The following is an 11,125-nucleotide window of genomic DNA, read 5'->3' on the forward strand; positions in this document are numbered from 1 at the left end:
AATTTCTACAAACGACGTCGGAACCTATCAAATTACGTCCGATTGACCTCAAATTTTGCACACAAGTCATAAATGATATAACGGACCTATTCAAATTTCTAGAATAGTATTCCGACCCTAATATCAAAAAGTCAACTCCCCCGGTCAAACTTCCAAACTTAAATTTCTATTTTAGCCATTTCAAACATAATTTAACTACGGACTTCTAAATAATTTTTCGGACACGCTCCTAAGTCCAAAATTACCATACGGAGCTATTGGAATCATTAAAACTTTATCTCGGGGTCGTCTACATATAAGTCGACATCCAGTCACTATTTTAACTTAAGCTTTAAAGCTTGAAACTAAGTGTTCCAATTCATTCCAAAACCTTAATGGACCCGATGCAATCACCCCGGTAAGTTAAATAACAATAGTAAAGCATAACTTGAGCAGTAAATGGGGGAACGGGGTTATAACACTCAAAATGACCGGCCGGGTCGTTACACTTTAAAATGATGAAACTATTAGAAATGAATTGGTATTGTAGACATGATCACATTATTGTCTAATTAATAAAAATATGTATTCTCTTTATTCATAAGTGAGTTTGGGTAGAAAGAATCTAATAGACTTGCTCGGCCGGGTTATCTCGGTTGAGCGCCAGTCGCGCTCCCCGAGTTCGGGGTGTGACAAAGGGCGCACCCTAGTCCCCTTCCAACGGCCTAAGTTCGTTGGTCTAAGGCAAACCTGTGAAGAAAAAAGAAAAGATGAGCGTTACATAAGTTTAGGGTGCAATAGTAACTATTCTTAGAAGAGTCTTACCATGAGATCGGGCTTCACATCGGCCCTTCGAAAGCTTGCATCACGAGCGCTCGAAGTATGATATCTACTTGCAGATGCCTTTGATCCACTCCTTGAGCCCGAGGACAGTAGTGGGAACCCGAGCAACAGATGCACGACCAAAAATACTCGAGAAAGGAAACAAAGGAAACTAGACACTTAAGGAAAGGCAACACTTACGAGATACATTCCACTTCACGGGAAATGGCAGGAACTTAGGAGGGATCAAATCTTCAGTCTTCACCCGAATAAAACACCCCTGCTAGCCTTGGTCTTGATCCTCGTCGATGCTCGAAAAGGGGGCCTTGCTGGCCCGACGAGTGAGCTTGATTAGTCCCATTGAAAATTTGAAGGACTGTATAGACGGAGTAGGTGGCCGAGGGTGAACCGAGGAGATTTGATGTTGTTCACAAAATAACGTAGGAGGATCATTATCCTCCAAAGAAACGGGTGGATTTGCCCAAGGCACACCTCGTATCTCTTGCAAAAGGCCAAAACTACTGGATCTACCGGACGCAGCGTGAAGGGGTAAGTGTAAACACTTAAATACCCCTCTACATGCGTAGTAATATCTTCCTCAGGCCCGGGGACAACCACTTTTTTGCCTTCTCTTTTACAGTCCTCTCGGACAATGGGAAGGGTATATTCGGTAATAGAGCATATATATCTCGATGCTCTTTCACCTCGGTCTTGTTTGGATGAGGCCTTCTCAACTTTGAAGTCGTCTGCGATTGAACAACCCCCAAGAATAAAGCCTTTCATGGGGGGATTTGGAGCCGCTTCAGTAGTAGCTACTTCGAGAGAAACCACCTCGGGAGAAGCCGTCTCGAGAATAACCACATCGGGAATGGCCGCCTCGATACCTGTGGCCGGGGTGGGAAGATGAAGAGGCAGCCCGCTGAGGAACTGATTTGGGAGACTTGGCCATCGTGATCTGGAGAATCAGAAGATTTGAAGGGAAGATATGAAGGTTTGAAGGAAAGATATGAAGGTTTGAAGGTAGGATAAAGATCTAGGTAGAAAGCTAAGAACAGTTATGAAGATTTGAAGATCAAAGGTAAAGAGATGAAGATTTAAAAGAGTTTATAGCCGCTACAGAATTCGAAGTTAAAAGCTAGGATCAGAAAGTGGAAGAAGTACAAAAGGTCGAAGCTTTTATAGGAGAAAATGTAATCATTACACGACGTTTCACATTCAGAGGTGACCAGCCAATGGTTGACACGTGTCCAAAGTCAAAATGACACGACTAATGGGACGTTTCGTCTCATTCGTCATCTCGGTTATAACGTACGAAGGAAGGAACCGGGGTTCATCTATTGTTTCCTATCATTTCGGCAAACCTACTCTCAGAGAAACGAGGGGACTATCTGTATATGGGTGAACTCGGGGTCAAGACACACTCCGAGTTCTCGGTGAGTCAAACAAAATATAAATATATGAGATAGAGACCGAATCTGAGAACTCTTTTGTTCGAGGGTGGAACGGGGTGCTCGTCACCAGGCCTGACAAGACAACACCTCCCGAACCTGGAACAAGCTCCAAGACCTCGGAAAGCATTACAAACGGTTGCACATGACTAACGGAGGGCCATGATATCCGCACCCAACAGAATATCACGACGCGGATCTTGCCCGATGTCGGTAAGATATCAGTGATTGATGTACAAGGAGGATTTTTACCTTTTTTAGAGTTGTACTAGGGTAAAACTCACCTACTATATAAATGGAAAGTTTCTTATTCAATAGAGACATTGTAACATGCATATCAAGACAATACAAATTTATTTCTTTGCTTTACGCTATTGAAAAGTTCTCATTTTAATCATAATTCTTCATATACATTTGGCTTCGAATCGAGGGTCCGGTCGAGGGCAAAACTACTGTTGAGCTTACATTCGAGCCCGGATTCAACTTCATAACTGGTTTGGTTATATTTTATCTTTAATTTGTTTAACTAACATTCTTGATTGCTTGTGTTGAATCAATATGCATATCCTTAAAATCGCGTATAACTTTAATTGTTATCCGTTTTAAGGGTAAACATTTATAGTAGTAAAATCGGTAAGCTATGTATTAGTTGCCCATAAAATACAAAACATACTAGAAAGTCAAATTGCTATATCATCATTTTGCCGCTATGTACACGCCCACGTGAGAAAAATTTTAACACAAAAATCAACCTTTTCATAACCTATATTTTAAATATAAGCAATTAAAAAACATAAAAATTAGAAGGACACAAAAAGGTTTATTTTTAATTATAAGTATTCTCGAAGAGTTACTATGTAGTTGCACATTTTATTCCTTTGGAGTAGGGGCGGACGGTGTTAGCCCGGTGGGACAGGTAAAAGTCAAAGTATCCATCTCACTCCCCTTGTATAATGACGTTGACACTTATTCTTCTAGTTTCATAAACAGTGACGTTCAAATTTTGATAATTCCTCCCCTCTTTTCCTTTATAAATACCCTTCAAATCCCAAAACCACACAGATCTCTACAATCACTTACGTCGCTCCCTACGTTGTGTAATTGCTCGTTGTTCTTTATTTTTAATCAAAACTCTCTGGTTTGCTTACTGCAAAACCAGATTTGCTTAAGAAGAGAGTGACCCACAATTTAAATGGAAAGTAGCAGTAAGTATAATATTAGTTCAGAAAAGCCTGATAGGAAAACAGTGGAAAGGAACAGAAGAATCTATATGAAGTATCTTTGTTCTAAGCTTATTTCTGTCATTCCTCCCCGCCACTTTAAACCCTCTACGGTACGTACGTTAAACCCCATCTCTCTCTCTCTCTCTCTCTCATCTTTGTTTATCTGATCTTGAATATGATTATGTTTCTATGATTGCTTGCACAGTTGCACCGTAGGAACTAAGTAATAGTTTGTTTTGCTTCACTTGAAAAATACTTCATGATTAGTCTGTCCATCTTGCGAAAATGAAATAAAATTGAAATTAACTGCAAATCAAGGACCCGCATTAGATTTTGCCAAAATAAATTTGAGTTTTATTTGACAAACACATATTTGGCCATAGATTTTGCCTACATTTTGGCCAAATTCCAAATTCCAAATCCCAAATCACTATTACATTTTTTTAAATTATCCCAAACTTTTGTATTTTATAAAAGAGCCTACCATTTATTATTTTGTAACAATGTTGCTTCGTCTTCTCGGTCACCTGATAGTGTATCATGTAGTTCATTATAAAAATGATAATTTTGTATCAAATTTATTTATGTTCAGGATTATGGTTTGCGATAATATAATGAATGTTATTGATAACGGTACTGTTGGGTATTTGTGATAGTTTTTAGAACTTGTGGATATAAGTCATGTTTCATGTTTTTTCAAAATAAATTTGGGAAATATGTTTTGAAAACTGATGTCCAAACACATTTTCATTTTCAAACCAAATTTCACCCAAATCAAATTTTTCAGAATAAATTTGAGAATCTATGGCCAAACGCTAGCCAAGAGTGAACGTTAGATGCTATAATCCTGCCACGGTAGAGAGCTTCTGAATCTCAAAACCAAGTCCTTTTGATAGGGATTTTTGGGATCTCACGGTTCTTTAATCTTGGATTTTGGTTTTGGAAATTTTCTAATATTTTCATCTGGATTTTGTAAGGCCAGGTCTTTGTAGTCAAGATGATATGTTGGACATGCAAACTACTAAAACTAAGTACTATTGATGATCTTCTTCCTTCCACTAGAAAACTCCACAATCTCGTCAGCCAAAATTATATTATGGCGGTTTTGACAAAACCGTTGTAATTACATTTAAAAATTACCGTATTTTAATTTGATTAATGCGGCCTTTTGATTTGATTATTGTAGCGGTTTTAAACCGCGGTAGTTGCAAAAGAGAATTGCTATTATAACGCCAGCATCCTTTCACAATATATTTTTTCACATTTACAATCCTATTTATTGAATGTCATGCTTTGAAACTTCCATAATACTTCATAATCATTTTAACCGAATATAGAAGATTAAATAAGAAAAATATTCAATATATAAAAAACACAAGTATTCCAAAATTACATCATCAAAATATTAATGCTTCAAAGTGTATTTCAATAGTAATATCCAAAACATTCATAGTTGATCATACAAAATAATCACTAATTCACATTTGGACGATCATCATTGTTACTTTCATATAAAGATCTTCTTGGCTCAACTGTTGATGGTGCACCACTTTCTAAATCTGATGCCTGAAAAAAAAGAGGAAAAATACAGTCATGTATCTTGGTATAATTAAGACCATGTTTGTTGATGGTTTTCTTGGCCTCATAAAAAGAACCAAGAATCTTGGCATCTTCAAAGGCATCTTTTAACAATTCTAATATACTCATCGCTTTGTCAGTCATTCGACAAAGATATTTTATATGATACAACTTGATTAGAAAGGACAATTTAAAATACTTCGTACACCCTTCGTATAATGGTTGATTGCCATCTTCGACCAATTCATAGAACTTTGTATAATCTTCATTATGCCCCTCAATGTGCCCTTCATTAAATATTTCTTCTCTATTTATATGATTAGAAGACAAACCAGGCTCGTTGACATTGTTCCCGGTGAACCCAAACGCATCATTAATCATAATTTCTATTGGATATTGGGGGCTGTAAAGTATCTTCTATGACATGGGTGCTCTGAGAAGTCTGTTGCACGGTTGCATTTGATTCTTCACCATGCCAATCCCAAAATTTATAGTTTTTTGAAAAAAGGTTTAAGAATTAGGTTCTCTTAAACTACATCTCTTCTTTGTCACTTATTAAAATCACATTTTGGATACGAGCACTTAATTACGCGTCCATCAAATGACTCGTGCTCAAAAGAAAAATTCAAAAATTGTCTTAGACCATCTGCATATTCAAGTGTGTTTCGTGGTTTGCTAATCCAAAATTTATCAATTGGCATGTCTCAAAAGGAAGACATAAGATAACATGACAATATCAAAATAGAAAAGTTAGTTCAAAAGCTTATATGTGAAAAACATAACCTATGAAATAACATCATTTCATAAGATAACAAAAAATAGTTTTGGTCTGTGAATTAGAGTAAAATATCATGCCCTAAGAGTAAAAAATAAGCTCCAGCACCAAACTATTTTCATATTTGGTCTGTGAATAAAGATACTGCTTCTAAGAGCAAGATGCAACCAGTATAAAGATCAAGGGATCATGTACACTCAGGCTGCACTCTTTACTCCAGCTAGTATGTTCAGCTTTGACCTTTTGTTTCATAACAATATTGTATGGTCTTTTCAAATAATTCTTAGTATCAATTTCCCATATGAGAGCACCACTGCTTATTGGTACTAGCAGCAAGCAGTGAATCAAGACAAATAGTATTTTACTTCTAATTGAGAACTGAGATACTGCAGTAAATAGTGCAAATCTATTGATAAAGTAGGCTCTAATTATTAGATAGAACCTATGAGAGAACCTTTAAGACTGAAACTTAACATCTGGTCTTGATTTGATCAACTAGTTAAAGAAATTACCTAATGAGAAGCCTCTTAGTGATATAAAAGTGCATATAGAAAATATTTACTTCTTCCATTAGAATTAGGACATAACTATTAGAAGCTCTACATGTAGCAGCCTGCAATAATTAGTGAATATTTTCACTTAATCTGAACTAAGTTCTTCTCTCAAAAATTTTGCTTATATATGTCAAACTGTTAACTTACTACTTCAGGCCCTTTTCCAACTTACTATAAAAAATATAATGTCCAATCATACATGACTTAAACTTCACTCCTACTCAAAAATATACTAAAATAAAAGTCTACCAAAAACTTATTTCATGTCCTCATCATTCTGGTGCACTTTCATTAAGCCTTCTTAAAGTAAATAGCTTTTATCGATATTAAAGGGAAATTGGAATAAGTTGTATCTATTTTACAAATGTAATATTATTGATTAACAAACTCTATGACTAATCTACACTGATAAGAGGTAACTCAACCCTAAGAAATAATCAATTTACCTTTAAAAAAGAAATCTGCTTAAAAGAAAGGACAAAATTCAAGTGAAACGAGTTATACCTATCAAATATCTAATTGTCGACGTCGATTCCAATAGCTTCACCAGCAGTTTTTGATCCCTCGGCTACCTATCAATCCCATATATAATATTTAGGTTAATATTAGTAAGAACAATAACTTAAAATATCAAAATTAAGTGCATGCAATCGAAATACAAGACAAAGCAACGAAAATTTAAAGAAATACCAAACTAATTGAACATAAAAATAACAAAAAATGTACTCAAAAATAAAAGAAAGAAGTACTAAAAACATTAGAGTAGTAATGTTTTCTAATAACAGCAATCGTAGTTCTGTTGTCTTTTTTTCTAATAATAGATTACTATTTTGGATGTTATATATTCAATTGACTGAATGAATCATAGATTATCGAACTAAGGGGAAAAATTAGAACAGAATTGGGAAAAATCGCTACACTTCCAAACATGCATGAACCCTACAACAACAACAACAACAACAATAACAATAACAACGCAGTATAATCCCACTAGTGGGGTCTGGGTAGGATAGTGTGTACGCAGACCTTACCCCTACCCTGGGGTAGAGAGACTGTTTCCGATAGACCCCCGGCTCCCTCCCTCCAAGAACTCCCCACCTTGCTCTTGGGGTGACTCGAACTTACAACCTCTTGGTTGGAAGTGGAAAGAGTACTAATAAAGAGAAAAGAACTTTTGGTACTAAATATACATCATTACCTGAAGATTATTGAAGTTGCTAAACGAATTTCATGTACTTTTTCTGATTTGAATCTCGATTCTTCTAGCTGGAGAAATAGAAGAATCTGAAGTTAGAAAATAGAACGAATTGGGGGAATTGAGGGAAGAATCGGGGAAAGGAATTGGGGGAAAGAGAAACGAGAGACCTATTGAGGGATGGAGTTGGGAAAATTCCAGACTTAGTAAATTCTGGAGAGAGTCTCAATTTGTGAGGGGGAAATACTAAAACCTATTGAGGGAAAATAATTAAAATGTTGTGATTAAGAGGGTGTTTGGCTAAGCATATAAGCTGACCAAACTGGCTTATAAGTACGTTTTGACTTATTTACGCGTTTGGTAAACACATAAAGTTCTTATAAGTTAAAATCAGTCATAAGTCATAAGTTGGTCACCCCAACTTATGGCTTTTTAGCTTATAAGCACTTTTAGTTTGACCAAGACTTTTACTAGTTTATCCTTAATAATATTTTTTAATTTACAAAATACTTTTCTCAAAATAAATTTCTTGACTTTCTTTTTATTCCATATTCGTTGTTCATCCTTTTCTTTATAAAGAGACTTTTTCATTTATAATCTTTTATAATTAAAAATTAAGGGTATTATAGTCATTTTAATAAAAGAACAACTTATCAGCACTTTTCTGCCAAACACATCAACTGCTTATTATCAATTTCGGCACGTCTATCCAAACACGTAAATGCTTAATTAAAAATCAGTTTCAACACTTAAAAATATTTTTCAGCACTTCAAACTTATCGGCAATTTACAATCAGTTAATCCAAACGGGCTCTAAAACACTACCGGCGGTTCTAACCGCCGCAATATGAGAAAACCACCATTATAAAATAACTTTAAATCGGCTGCTTCTAAAACGCCATTTTATATTAGATTTTGTGGCGGTTATTTGGAACCGCCGTAATATAACCGCCACAATAATTCTGATTTTTTGTAGTGATAGGATCAATATTGATCTGTTTTAATATGTTAGAAATGCTACTTTTATTTCTCTCCAAGAGTAGAAGCCAGACAGTTAATTTTAAGCAAGTCATGATTCTTCTTTTTATTAAAAAAAGTAAAAATCTAGGTTGTTTTTTTAGTTGTAAGACGCTCTAAGATGGAGAAAGAAAGAGAAGGATGGGCATTGTGAAACCGCTATAGCCTTTAGCAACTTCATTTACCCTCTCAGACTCTCAGTTCTCACTACATAACTCTCAACAATCTATCAAATTTTAAGGACCTTTAATTTAACTTTAAGGATTTTAAAAGGTTGCAAGTAATGTACATTTTTCAAATTCACTTGTGCAATTATTGCTGCTATTCACTTAAACTAGCTTCGTACATAGATTCCGTAGACTTTCTTGGACCACTTGGTCGGGATGAATTAGTACTACCTTTGCTTTTGCCTTACGAGGAAAATCAATTAAGAAAACTCCTAATTACCTTAGTACTTGTATTTACATGTGATGATTGTTATTTAATACTCCTAATTTGCGTAAACTCGTTAGCGAAGTTCATATATTTGAAGAATTTTAAATCCTATTCTTGCTCAAACTCAACCGATTGAAATTCTGCTGTCAAATGTGTGAGGAAATTTTGTAAATGCCTTCAATAGATAAGTTGATTTAAGAATTTCTAGACTTTGTAAAGTTTTGTACATTGGATAATACGTACCTAACTAATTTCTTGGCAGAAGGTCATTACACCATCAGTATCATTGCCTTTTTCTTATGAGCCAACAATTTATCCGGCCTTAAATGTACTGGAATTGAAGGGAGCCTTGGAGCAACGATAAAGTTGTCTCTACGTGATCACCTATAGGTTACGGGTTCGAGCAGTGGAGGCAGCCACTAATGCTTGCATTAAGATAGACTGTCTACATTACACCACGGGGGTGCGACCCTTCCCGGGCCCTTTTATAAATGCGGGATTCTTTGTGCACATGGTTGCCCAAACTGTACTGGAGTACTCACCGTTCTTCAGACAATATCTGATATAATCCTTGAAATAGTTGTTGGAGTTTCTCTTAATACCTATTAGCTTGTTTAAAAGTTCTTGCATTAGCTCAATGTATTAAGACAACTATAGCCTTGTACCTTAAATATGGTTTCAATATTATTCGTAGTGTTTACTCAATGCATAGAATATAATCTTTTTCGGTAAATCAACTTTTCCTTTTTGTTTTCCTTAAAGATAGGCTGTTAATTTTTTTCCTGACTTCCTAGCCAAACAATTTCAGGAGATGCTTTCACAACAAGACCAAGTTGATCAAGCTATTACTTACATTGAGCAATTAAAAGAAAGAGTCGAGGTATTAAATAGAAGGAAGGACGAGGAAGCACAAGGCACAGGTGAAAGAAGTAGTAATTCAAAGAAAGTAATGACAACTTGTACTTTAGAAACACCTGCGGTTGAAGTTTGAGAGTTGGGTTCAACTCTAGAGGTGATTTTAATTAGTGGTTTGAAAAAGAAGTACTTCACAATGCAAGAAGTTATAAACATCTTAGAGGAAGAAGGAGCTCAAGTTGTTACTGCTCATTTTTCAACAGTTTGCGGTAAGGTTTTCTATACAATCCACGCTCAAGTAATTCATTTATGAGTTTATTATTAGTATGAAAGATGATGGAAAATGTAGCTAGTTAAATTTAGCAACTAAACAATGTCTTTCTTGTTATGCTATGGTTGTAGGTGAAAATAACGAGATTAGGGATTGATGCTTCAACGGTCCAATTGAGATTGCAAAATCTGGTCTGCTAAATTTTCTAACCAGCAAGGATTAATAAGGAGATACGCCATATACAGATGTTTTAGTTTATGAAATAATAATATAATATTCATATTGTTTTGCCCAACTCTAGAGGTGATTTTAAATTGAGGTGAAGTTAGAGAGTTGGGTCCAACTGTTTTATATGCCATAGTTTTTTTCCCTTTCTTTTGTTGGTTTCAAGTTGGCATGCTTATGTACACATAGAAATCATTGCTCCCAAGGCTACAAATAGCGTAATTAGTTTATCTTTTCATCTCGATGAATCAACAACGAGATGTTTAATTTTTGATCTTTCTTGTTTTCATTGATCTTATTGGGAGAGAGGTAATTAAGAGGTACTATGCCTCTAATTTACAAAGGGAATGGTACATTTTGGAAGTACTTATACTTTGTGTTTGGATGTAATGCTAGTCAATAATTTGGTCGAAAATAACGAAGCTACCTAATTAAGCCGCACTTTCTCTTAGATAGCGAAAAAGCAAGAATCACGAATGTTAAGTAATGTCCCAAAAGAAAAAAGGAAAAAAGCCAAAAGGAGTAGACTGAACTTCAACGCTTTCGATCCCGTCAACCTTCAACAAAACCTAAGATTGAATGTTTCATGTATAGTTAGAAAAGGTAACTAATTACCTGTATGCGTAACTAATTACCTGTATTGCATACAGGTATGCCGATTCAAGATTTGAATGTTATGTTCGAATTCAAAATAATATACATTCGGTTGACTAAGTCTGAAATATATAAGTCATATTATTAAATAAAT

At 35.3% G+C, this 11,125-nt stretch overlaps 1 long non-coding RNA gene and 1 pseudogene across 1 annotated transcript; one reads left to right on the forward strand and one right to left on the reverse strand.

Moving 5' to 3' along the window:
• The first annotated feature begins 3,239 nt into the window (after window positions 1–3,239).
• Window positions 3,240–10,921, forward strand: LOC107790594 (transcription factor bHLH168-like; annotated as a pseudogene).
• LOC107790593 (uncharacterized) lies at window positions 4,814–9,806 on the reverse strand. Its single transcript, XR_001649066.2, has 3 exons — window positions 7,578–9,806; window positions 6,884–6,951; window positions 4,814–5,038 (listed from the first exon to the last, which is right to left on the reverse strand). It is a non-coding gene; the product is annotated as an uncharacterized LOC107790593 (long non-coding RNA).
• Window positions 10,922–11,125: the final 204 nt, after the last annotated feature.

Source organism: Nicotiana tabacum, chromosome 4 (genome assembly GCF_000715075.1).
Source record: "Nicotiana tabacum cultivar K326 chromosome 4, ASM71507v2, whole genome shotgun sequence".
Lineage (NCBI taxonomy): Eukaryota > Viridiplantae > Streptophyta > Magnoliopsida > Solanales > Solanaceae > Nicotiana > Nicotiana tabacum.